The sequence below is a fragment of the Anabrus simplex genome, chromosome 8 (genome assembly GCF_040414725.1).
Source record: "Anabrus simplex isolate iqAnaSimp1 chromosome 8, ASM4041472v1, whole genome shotgun sequence".
Taxonomy (NCBI): Eukaryota; Metazoa; Arthropoda; class Insecta; order Orthoptera; family Tettigoniidae; genus Anabrus; species Anabrus simplex.
Window position 1 is genome coordinate 35,653,315 of NC_090272.1, and position 12,033 is coordinate 35,665,347.

The 12,033-nt window shown below is 47.4% G+C and overlaps 5 non-coding genes across 5 annotated transcripts; 3 read left to right on the top strand and 2 right to left on the bottom strand.

Moving 5' to 3' along the window:
* Positions 1–3,074: 3,074 nt before the first annotated feature.
* On the top strand, positions 3,075–3,146 carry TRNAC-GCA (transfer RNA cysteine (anticodon GCA)). Its single transcript has one exon. It is a non-coding gene; the product is annotated as a tRNA-Cys (tRNA).
* A 1,511-nt stretch (positions 3,147–4,657) lies between these two features.
* On the bottom strand, positions 4,658–4,729 carry TRNAC-GCA (transfer RNA cysteine (anticodon GCA)). Its single transcript has one exon. It is a non-coding gene; the product is annotated as a tRNA-Cys (tRNA).
* Positions 4,730–8,038: 3,309 nt separating this feature from the next.
* Positions 8,039–8,110, top strand: TRNAC-GCA (transfer RNA cysteine (anticodon GCA)). Its single transcript has one exon. It is a non-coding gene; the product is annotated as a tRNA-Cys (tRNA).
* Positions 8,111–9,632: 1,522 nt separating this feature from the next.
* TRNAC-GCA (transfer RNA cysteine (anticodon GCA)) lies at positions 9,633–9,704 on the bottom strand. The gene has a single exon. It is a non-coding gene; the product is annotated as a tRNA-Cys (tRNA).
* An 881-nt stretch (positions 9,705–10,585) lies between these two features.
* Positions 10,586–10,657, top strand: TRNAC-GCA (transfer RNA cysteine (anticodon GCA)). The gene has a single exon. It is a non-coding gene; the product is annotated as a tRNA-Cys (tRNA).
* The last annotated feature ends 1,376 nt before the right edge of the window (positions 10,658–12,033 follow it).

Sequence of the window (12,033 nt, forward strand, 5' to 3'; positions counted from 1 at the left end):
ATAGGTTTAGGCGAGGCAAGTCGTATTTGCATTCCGGATGAAGCGGCGAATGAAATGAGAAAAAGGACAGTATTTTTTTTTAAAACGTGATAGGGTAACAGAAAATATATGTGAAATGTGAAATACTGCACGTGTCTATTAATTCCGGATAATATGAAAATCCAGGCTCTGTTCAAGCGTCACTCTCTGCAAGTGTTCCAACCCCTTGCTGAGTCAGCTGTCGAGACTTCTTCTCACGCCAAGCTTGACACAAGCCCTATGGCGTTCGCTTGGAGATTTACGCGGCCTGTGAGCACAAGAACGAAATATTAATTTATACTCCCTGTTTATTACCACGAGTTAGGAGATGATTAACCAGCGACCAAAACTCAGGGGTCACCCGGGTTTGAACCGGGGAGCCCTCGATCTGCAGTCGAATGCTCCACCACTGGGCTATACCCCCCACTATGACGTCTTGTTCAAGTCTAACTCAACAAGTGCCATGAGTAAAGGAGACTGATATGTGGACTGAGGATGTACAGTGCAGGCGAGGTGGCTGGCTGTCGCATGATGCACATTCGAAGAAATTTGATTTTAACGCATTATGAAAATGGAAGGCCGCCTCTGTGGTTTAGTGGTTAGCGTGATTAGCTGCCACCCCCGGAGGCCCGGGTTCGATTCCCGGCTCTACCACGAAATTTGAAAAGTGGTACGAGGGCTGGAACGGGGTCCACTCAGCCTCGGGAGGTCCACTGAGTAGAGGCGGGTTCGATTCCCACCTCAGCCATCCTCGAAGTGGTTAACCGTGGTTTCCCACTTCACCTCCAGGCAAATGCCGGGATGGTACCTATCTTAAGGCCACGGCCGCTTCCTTCCCTCATCCTTGCCTATCCCTTCCAATCTTCCCATCCCCCTACTAGGCCCCTCTTCACTATAGCAGGTGAGGCCGCCTGGGCGAGGTACTGGTCATACTCCCCCGTTGTATCCCCCGACCAAGAGTCTGAAGCTCCAGGACACTGCCCCTGAGGCGGTAGAGGTGGGATCCCTCGCTCAGTCCGAGGGAAAAGCCGAACCTGGAGGGTAAACAGATGATGATGATGATGAAAATGGAACAATTCTTATTTCTGTATTGGTATTCAGAACTGCCACAAGTGAGGCTTCCTCGGTAGTGCGCGCACTTTGCTAATAGCCTACGCTGAGAGCAGTAGCGGCGATTGGAATTGTGACGTACAAGGTGGGGGGGGGGGGGGGTCAAATATGTATACACATCAAAACCTGCCCTTGTTTGGGGGGGAGGGGAGGGGGCGAGAGTATACACCAACAATGAATAAAAGAAAATAAGCTATAAAATTGTAACAGTTCGCTTTTGTGGTGGAGCGGTTAGCGTGATAAGCTGCCACAGCCGGAGGCCCGGGTTCGATTCCCGGCTCTGCATCGAAATTTGGAAAGTAGTACGAGGGCTGGAACGGGGTTCACTTAGCCTCGGGAGTTCAAGTGAGTAGAGGCACGATCGATTCCTATCTCCGGCTTCCTCGAAGTGGTTTTCTGTGGTTTCCCACTTCTCCTACCGGCAAATGCCGAGGTGATACCTAAGTTTTTCTTGCTAGTGGCTTTGCGTCGCACCGACACAGACTGGTCTGATGGCGACGATGGGATAGGAAAGGCGTAAGAGTTAGAAGCAAGCGGCCGTGGCCTTAATTAAGGTAGAATCCGTGTGCCGCTGACCGCACTGCCAAATCAAACGGTGTTACCTAACTTAAAGGTCACGGCCGTTTCCTCCCCTCTTCCTTGCCTGTCCCGTCGAATCTTCGCAACAGATTAAAAAAGAAAAAAAGAAAGAAAGAAAGAAAGAAAGAAAGAAAGAAAGAAAGAAAGAAAGAAAGAAAATTGTAACATCTTTCATGATCTCTGTACGATTTTCGAGGGAGAGATAAGGGTTGACAGTCTACCAACCAAAGTGTGGTAATAACAGTATGATACTTTTCTTTCTCACCCAGGCGGCCTCACCTGCTATGCTGAACAGGGGCCTTGTGGGGGATGGGAGGATTGAAAGGGATAGACAAGGAAGAGGGAAGAATGCGGCCGTGGCCATCCCAATTTGCTTGGAGGTGAAGAGAGAAACCACAGCAAACCGCGTCGAGGATGGCTGAGGAGGGAATCGAACCTCCCTCTACTCAGTTGACCTCCTAATGCTGAGTGGACCCCGATCCAGTGCTCGTCCCACGTTTCAAATTTCACGGCACAGCCGGGAGGCGAACCCGGGCCTCCAGATATGGCAGCAAATCACGCTAACTACTACACCACAGGAGCGGACTAGATTTTGATTCCATGCTATAAGTAAAATTTTCCTCTAAGGAACAATAATTACACATGTACTACAATGAAATGGAAGTACGGTGTGATTATACAGTACATCTAAAATCTTTTAGTATTCGCCTACGTAATAACAATTAACAGACAGTAAATATATTGCCACACTGACGAATGCGCGTGGAAAGGGGCGAATTATCCCCCGGTACACATGGCCTTGGACACGATATGCCCCAGCAACCCTTCCTCAAAGCACGTACTACATCCTGCTGCGCCCAGTCTCCACAATTAGCTGTGGCGCTGTACGAATCTATTAGTCGAGAATGATAATTTTTGCGTATTTCCGCTAAGGAAAGAATGTCCGCCTCTGTGGTGACAACCTGCCACCTCTGGAGGCTCGGATTCCATTCCCGGCTCTGCCACGAAATTTGAAAAGTGGCACTATTGTTGGAACGGAGTGCACTCAGCCTCGGGAGGTCTACGGAATAGAGGCGGGTTCTACTCCCACCTCAGCCCTCCTCGAAGTTGGTTTCGGACGTTTCCCAATATTGTCCTGCAGTCAAATGTCGGTATGGTACATAAGTTAAGGCCAGGACCGCTTCCTGCCGCCACAAGACCGCTGTCAAACATAGCAGGTGAGTCTGCGTGGGTAAGGTAATTGTCCTCCTTAGTCCTGCATTAAGTATTCAGTCAGTGAACATACAGAATATTCAGTAAAGAGACGAGGATAACTTTCCTCGATTGTTGTGACCGTAAATCGGTTAGACTTCAATAATGCGGGATGTGGGGGCATAGCTCAGTGGTAGAGCATTCGACTGCATATCGAGTGGTCCCCGGTTCAAACCCCGGTGCTCCCTAAAGTTTTTGTCCCCTGCTGCTGTGTTAACTAAACACGAGAATACCCGCTGCGCCATCTCTTGCACTGTACGTTAGTGATTAATCGAACAAGGGATGGGGAAAATGATTTAAATACGGATATATACTTATATTACAAAGTACTGAAACCAATTTTCGATAATGGATATCATCATCATCTGTTCACTCTCCAGGGTCGGTTTTTCCCTCGGACACAGCGAGGGGTCCCACCTCTACCGCTCAAGGGCAGTGTCCTGGAGCTTCATTCTCTTGGTCGGGGATACAACTGGGGAGAATGACCAGTACATCGCCCAGACGGCCACACCTGCTATGCTGAACAGGGGCCTTGTTAAGGGATGGGAAGATTGGAAGGGATAGGCAAGGAAGAGGGAAGGAAGCTGCCGTGGCCTTATGTTAGGTACCATCCCGGCATTCGCCTGGAGGAGAAGTGAGAAACCACGGAAAACACACCTTAAAAGCCCAATAGTTATTAGCGAACTGCTGAACGCAGTTGTTGCACTTGCACAGAGATGGAATGTGCTGCCATTTGCACGGAACACCAATCATTTCAGGAAATTACTAAGCGTAGGTAGTTCTGAATAACATTTGCACGGAGGCCCCAGGAGAGTTCGAATACAGAAACAAGGGAGGAAAGGTTCACTTGGTAAAATGTTAGATAGATGCCTTTAGAATTCTTTGCTACACTTGATACCTGGTGACTACTACAGTAGTGTTCCAACTGGTGGTAGTTGTTCTGCAGCTATGGATCCACCAAGGGGAAGCCTTTGTTGATTTACAATGGTCATCAGACCCAGCTCAATAGATGCAGTCGCCAAAGTGTGGCCAGTATCCAGAATTCTGGAGATTTTGGGTTCGAACCCCACTGACGCCAGCCCTGAAGATGGTTTTCCGTGGTTTGCCATCTTCACACCATTTTTACTCCACTCCTAGCCCTTTCCTGTCCCACCGTCGCCATAAGACCTGCCTGTGTATGTGCGACGATAGCAACTTCTAAAAATAAAATGGACATCAGTACACTGTGGACTATACTAATGAAGTGCAACTGACTTCTTGGCGATGCGTACATTTCAAGAAAAGAAAATGTAAAGGAATAATAACAAGATAATTAATATAGTTTAGGCGAGGCGGTGAATTGTCTGAGCAGAAGTATATTAATTTAAAAAACGTGCTAGGGTAACAGAAAATAAAACTTCAACAATTTCATACCAAGGAGGTAGGCCAGCTCTTCAGTCGAGGCTACGTAAAATACTCACGTGTCTATTAATTCCGGATGATATGAAAATCCAGGCTCTGTTCAAGCGTCACTCCCTGCAAGTGTTCCAATCCCCTGCTGAGTCAGCTGTCAAGGCTTGTTATTACGCCAAGCTTGACACAAGCTTCATGGCGCTCGCTTGGGGTTTCACGCGGCCTGTGAGCAGAAGAGCGAAGTCTCAAATTATACTCCCTGTGTATTACCACTTGTTAGGAGATGGTTAATTAGGGACAAAAACTAAGGGGGCACGCGGGTTTGAACCGGGGACCTCTCGATCTGCAGTCGAATGCTCTACCACTGAGCTATACCCCCAATATGATGTTTTGTTCAAGTCTAACTCAACCAGCGTCACGAGCAAAGAAGGAGACTGATATGTGGTCTGATGTTGTGCAGTGCAGGCGAGGCGGCTGGCCGTCGCATGATCCACAACCGAAGGAATTTTTTAAAGAGTTTTATATTTTAAGGCACTATGAAAATGGAATTATTTTTCTTGTTTTCCTCTTCTTTTTAATCTGCTTACCCTCCAGCGTTGCCGTTTTTTCCTCGGGCTCAGCGGCCTTGATGGGGGATGGGAAGAATTTTTTTTTTGCTATGGGCTTTACGTCGCACCGACACAGATAGGTCTTATGGCGACGATGGGATAGGAAAGGCCTAGGAGTTGGAAGGTAGCGGCCGTGGCCTTAATTAAGGTACAGCCCCAGCATTTGCCTGGCGTGAAAATGGGAAACCACGGAAAACCATTTTCAGAGCTGCCGATAGTGGGATTCGAACCTACTATCTCCCGAATCCCACTATCGGCAGCCGTGAAAATGGTTTTCCGTGGGAAGATTTGAAGGTATGGACAAGGAAGAGTTAAGGAAGCAGCCGTAGCCTTAAGTTAGGTACCATGCAGCCATTTGTCTGGAGGAGAAGTGGGAAACCACGGAAAACCACTTCCAGTATGGCTGAGGGGAGAATCGAACCCACCTCTACTCAGTTGACCTCCCGATGCTGAGTGGACCCCGTTCCAGCTCTCGTACCACATTTCAAATTTCGTGGCAGAGCTGGGAATCGATCCCGGGCCACCGGGGTCGGCAGCTACACCACAGAGGCGGACTTCTTTCTGTTTTTATATTTAAAATTGCGGTGTGTACAATGAAGCCACCAGTTCCGTAGTGCGTTCAGCGTGGTAATACACTGAGAGAAGAAGTGGGGTTTTTGAAATAAGAAGTACAGGGTGAGGGGTGCGGGGCATAAATAGTACCAAATGTAGGGGGATATAGCGGTCCTGGAGGGGGAAAACGTATAAATCATAAGTGAAAACAAAATCTATAAAACTGTAGGATTTTTCGTGTTCTCTGAGGAATTTTGAGAGAGACGTGAAGGTTGACAGTCTACCAACTTAAGTGTGGGGGAACTAGTTTGATTCTTCTTTCTTCCTTCTTTTGCCGAACCAGACGAAATCTTTAATGAGCATCTGAAGGAAGCCCTGGCACACCTAGGGAAATTATGGACAGTGCTTAGAAATAGGCAAAGTACCGAGCAACTGGAGGGTCGCAACGCTGAAACTCTTGTTTAAAGGTAAAGGTAGCCCCGACCACCCGGACTCCTACAGAGGAATTGCGTTGGGGAACGCGCTGTTCAAGGTATTCACTAGAATCCTATCTGCAGATTAGAAAAGGAAACAATCGGACAAATACCGGATGAGCAATTTGGATTTAGGAGAGGCAGATCGACACTTCATGCAATAAGTAACTTAATGGGTGATATAAAGGAAGCACTTAGGCATCACAGAGGGAACTTCACGTCATATTCATCGACTATAAGAAGGCCTTCGACCTACTGGACCGCCAGATAATCAGCGATACGCTTAAACATAGGATCGGGGAAGAAAACTATCTAACGATCATCATGGACAATATATTACAACTAAACGAGCTCATCATCAAAGACAACATCCAAACCTCGACCCCGATACGACAGACCAATGGAATTCTGCAGGGGAACCCAGCCAGTCCCCTACTGTTCAATCTTACAAAATCAGACGTTATCGATTGCTTCGGAACCTAAAGGATCAGGTCACTTTCTATGCGTACGCAGACGACATGGCACTAGGCTCATCAAACCTCGAGGTACTACAGGAATGTATGCATCGCCTAACATTATGGGCAGAGAAGAATAAGCTAGAGATCAATGAACAAAGGACAGTCCGTAGGTTATTTAGGAAGAGAGGGAAAATAACGGCCAAATGCCAACTGTTCTTCACTCCAAACCAGGAACCAATCAAAATAGCAAAGTAATTTAACTATCTCGCAATGACATTACAGACCACTGCAACGACCTACACTAAGCACATCAGGAATAGAGCAACTGCAGCCATAATGGCCATCAGTGCTGCGCAGACTCTCTGTACCCACTGCCATAAAGACCTTCAACACCAATATAATGCCCATAGTGACTTATTCTTCTTCGTAATATGTTTTCCCTCCAGGGTCGGCTTTTCCCTCGGACTCTGCGAGGGATCCCACCTCTACCACCTCAAAAGCAGTGTCCTGGAGCTTCAGACTTTGGGTCGGGGGATACAACTGCGGAGAATAACCAGTACCTCGAGCAGTTGGCCTCACCTGCTATGCTGAACAGGGGCCTTGTGGATGGATGGGAAGATTGAATGGGACAGGCAAGGAAGAGGGAAGGAAGCGACCGTGGCCTTGAGTTAGGTAGGCTACCATCCCGGCATTTGCCTGGAGGAGAAGTGGGAAACCACGGAAAACCACTTCGAGGTTGGCTAAGGTGGGAATCGAACCCACCTCTACTCAGTTGACCTCCCGAGGCTGAGTAGACCACGATCCAGCCCCCTTACCACTTTTCAAATGTAGTGGCAGAGCCGGGAATCGAAGTCGGACCTCCGGGGGTGGCAGCTAATCACGCTAACCACTACACCACAGAAGCGGACCCCATAGTGGCTTTTCGACTAGAATTAATATGGACACATCTCACCAAATCAAATCACAAAGATATCGCGCTGATCAAAGCAACATATCTTAGGAGACTATTATGTGTATCGTAATTCACTCCCTCTAAAGCAGGGCCTCTCAAACGCCCAAAATCTCACGCGTGTAAACAGCGGCGCAGAGTTCCTGTGCACAGTGCATCAGTTCCAATCGCCTCGGCTCGGACCAACTCTTCGTCTCTGGGCTACTCGGCTAAGTTCGGCTCAACTCGGCCCAACTCAGCTCGGATTTGGAGCGCTACGGAGCAAGTGATGAAAAGGGAGACAGAGGGAGCGAGTGAGACAGGCGTGGGGAAAGAGAGAGACAGCGCTATTGCTCCAAATCGAGGAGTGGGGGTCTGCACTCTGGTCAACCCAGCGAAGTCGTCTTCCCATCCCCCTTCAAGGCCGCTGAGCCCGAGGAAAAAACGGCAACGCTGGAGGGTAAACAGATTAAAAAGAAGAAGAAAACAAGAAAAAAGAATTCCATTTTCACAGTGCCTTAAAATATAAACCCTTTAAAAAAATTTCTCCGGTTGTGGATCATGCGACAGCCAGCCGCCTCGCCTGCACTGCACAACATCAGGCCACATATCAGTCTCCTTCTTTGCTCGTGACACTGGTTGAGTTAGACTTGAACAAGACGCCACAGTGGGGGTATAGCTCAGTGGTAGAGCATTGGACTGCAGATCGAGAGGTCACCGGTTAAAACCCGGGTGCCCCCTCAGTTTATGTCCCTAATTAACCATCTCCTAACACGTGGTAATACACAGGGAGTATAATTTGAGACTTCGCTCTTCTGCTCACAGGCCGCGTGAATCCCCAAGCAAGTGCCATGACGCTTGTGTCTAGATGGGCGTGATAACAAGCCTTGACAGCTGACTCAGCAGGGGATTGGAACACTTGCAGGGAGTGACGCTTGAACAGAGCCTGGATTTTCATATCATCCGGAATTAATAGACACGTGCAGTATTTCACGTAGCCTCGACTGAAGATCTGGCCTACCTCCTTGGTATGATATTGTTGAAGTTTTATTTTCTGTTACCCTAGCACGTTTTTTAAATTAATATATTTCTGCTTAGACAATTCACCGCCTCGCCTAAACTATATTAATTATCTTGTTATTATTCCTTTACATTTTCTTTTCTTGAAATGTACGCATCGCCAAGAAGTCAGTTGAACTTCATTAGTATAGTCCACAGTGTACTGATGTCCATTTTATTTTTAGAAGTTGCTATCGTCGCACATACACAGACAGGTCTTATGGCGACGGTGGGACAGGAAGGGGCTAGGAGTGGAGTAAAAATTGTGTGAAGATGGCAAACCACGGAAAACCATCTTCAGGGCTGGCGTCAGTGGGGTTCGAACCCACAATCTCCAGAATTCTGGATACTGGCCACACTTTGGCGACTGCATCTTTTGAGCTGGGTCTGATGTCCATTGTAAATCAACAAAGGCTTCCCCTTGGTGGATCCATAGCTACAAAACAACTACCACCAGTTGGAACACTACTGTAGTAGTCACCAGGTATCAAGTGTAGCAAAGAATTCTAAAGGCTTCTATCTAACATTTTACCAAGTGAACCTTTCCTCCCTTGTTTCTGTATTCAAACTCTCCTGGGGCCTCCGTGCAAATGTTATTCAGAACTACCTACGCTTAGTAATTTCCTGAAATGTTTGGTGTTCCGTGCAATTGTCAGCACATTCCATCTCTGTGCAAGTGCAACAACTGCGTTCAGCAGTTCGCTAATAACTATTGGGCTTTTAAGGTGTGTTTTCCGTGGTTTCTGGCTTCTCCTCCAGGCGAATGCCGGGATGGTACCTAACATAAGGCCACGGCCGCTTCCTTCCCTCTTCCTTGCCTATCCCTTCCAATCTTCCCATCCCTTAACAAGGCCCCTGTTCAGCATAGCAGGTGAGGCCGTCTGGGCGAGGTACTGGTCATTCTCCCCAGTTGTATCCCCGACCAAGAGTCTGAAGCTCCAGGACACTGCCCTTGAGGCGGTATTGGTGGGATCCCTCGCTGTGTCCGAGGGAAGAACCGACCCTGGAGGGTAAACAGATGATGATGATGATGATGATATCCATTATCGAAAATTGTTTTCAGTACTTTGTAATATAAGTATATATCCGTATTTAAATCATTTTCCCCATCCCTTGTTCGATTAATCACTAACGTACAGTGCAAGAGATAGCGCAGCGGGTATTCTCGTGTTTAGTTACCACAGCAGCAGGGGACAAAAACTTTAGGGAACACCCGGGTTTGAACCGGGGACCACTCGATCTGCAGTCGAATGCTCTACCACTGAGCTATGCCCCCACATCCCGCATTATTGAAGTCTAACCGATTTACGGTCACAACAATCGAGGAAAGTTATCCTCGTCTCTTTACTGAATATTCTGTATGTTCACTGACTGAATACTTAACACAGGACTAAGGGGGACAATTACCTTACCCACGCAGACTCACCTGCTATGTTTGACAGCGGTCTTGTGGCGGGATAGAAATATATAAGAGAAGGAATAGGGCAGGAAGCGGTCCGGGCCTTATGTTATGTACCATACCGACATTTCCGGCATTTGATTTGCAGGACAATATTGGGAAACGTCCGAAACCAACTTCGAGGATGGCTGAGGTGGGAGTAGAACCCACCTCTATTCCGTTGACCTCCCGAGGCTGAGTGCACTGCGTTCCAACAATAGTGCCACTTTTCAAATTTCGTGGCAGAGCCGGGAATCGAACCCGGGCCTCCAGATATGGCAGCTTATCACGTAACCACTCCACCACAAAAGCGAACTGTTACAATTTTATAGCTTATTTTCTTTTATTCATTGTTGGTGTATACTCTCGCCCCCCCCCCCCCCAGGGCAGGTTTTGTTGTGTATATATATTTGACCCCCACCCCCACCTTGTACGTCTAATTTCCAATCGCCTCTACTGCTCTCAGCGTAGGCTATTAGCAAAGTGCGCGCACTACCGAGGAAGCCTCACTTGTGGCTTTATTGCCCACGCCGCAGTTCTGAATACCAAAACAGAAATAAGAATTGTTCCATTTTCATAATGCCTTAATATCAAATTTCTTCGAATGTGCATCATGCGACAGCCAGCCACCTCGCCTGCACTGTACAACATCAGTCCACATATCAGTCTCCTTTACACATGGTACTTGTTGAGTTAGACTTGAACAAGACGTCACGCTGGGGGGTGTAGCTCAGTGGTAGAGCATTCGACTGCAGATCGAGGAGTCCCCGGTTCAAACACGGGTGCCCCCTCAGTTTTTGTCGCTGGTTAATCATCTCCTAACTCGTGGTAATAAACAGGGAGTATAAATTAAGACTTCGTTCTTGTGCTCACAGGCCGCGTAAATCTCCAAGCGAGCGCCATAGGGCTTGTGTCAAGCTTGGCGTGAGAAGAAGTCTTGACAGCTGACTCAGCAGGGGATTGGAACACTTGCAGAGAGTGACGCTTGAACAGAGCCTGGATTTTCATATTATCCGGAATTAATAGACACGTGCAGTATTTCACATAGCCTCGAATGAAGAGCTGGCCTACCTCTTTGGCATACATTGTTGAAATTATATTTTCTGTTACCCTAGCACGTTTTAAAAAAAATTACTGTCCTTTTTCTCATTTCATTCGCCGCTTCATCCGGAATGCAAATACGACTTGCCTCGCCTAAACCTATATTCATTTTTCTTGTTATTCTTCCTTTACATTTTCTTTTCTTGAAATGTACGCATCGCCAATAAGTCGGTTGAACTTCATTAGTATAGTCCACAATGTACTGAAGACCGTTTTAATTTTAGAAGTTGCTTTACGTCGCACCGACACAGACAGGTCTTATGGCGACGATGGGACAGGACAGGAAGGGACTAGGAGTGGGAAGGAAGTGAGCGTGGCCTTAATTAAGGTACAGCCCCCAGCATTTGCCTGGTGTGAAAATGGGAAACCAAGGAAAACCATCCTCAGGGTTGGGGTTCGTACCCACTATATCCCCAATACTGGATAATGGCAGCACTTAAGCGACTGTACGTGTCGAGCATTGAAAATCAACAAAGGCTTCCCCTTGGTGGTCTCCATAGCTGCGGAACAACTACCACCAGTTCAAGACGGAACACTACTGTACGTGTCACCAGGTATCAACTGAAGCAATGGATTCTACCTGTATACCGGCTGGGACATCCCCTCCCCTGTTTCTCAATTCGAACTCTCCTTGGGCCTCGGTACAATTGTTATTTCGAACTACCCACGCTTAGTAACTTCCTGAAATGTTTGGCGTTCCGAGCAAATATCAACACGTTCCATCTCCGTGCAAGTGCCACAACTTCACTCAGCAGTTCGCTAAGAACTATTGGGATTTTAAGGAGTGTTTTGAGGTTGTTATCGCTATGGTTAGGTACATTACAGAACAGAGAATCTGTTTGGTCGAGCATTATATGCACAATGGTGGGTTTATATGTGCATAGATTCACTGGCGCCAGTTCATTCGCCAGTCCTACTGGCACGCCAGACCAGGTTTATGTGCATGTCTCGCCAGTGCCATTTTGAAATGGTTTTAGCCTGTCAATATTATTAGAAGACATCGAGTGACGTTGAAGTTATTCGTGAAACCTGCTGAATAGTTGCAACACTGTTGGTTAAGAACATG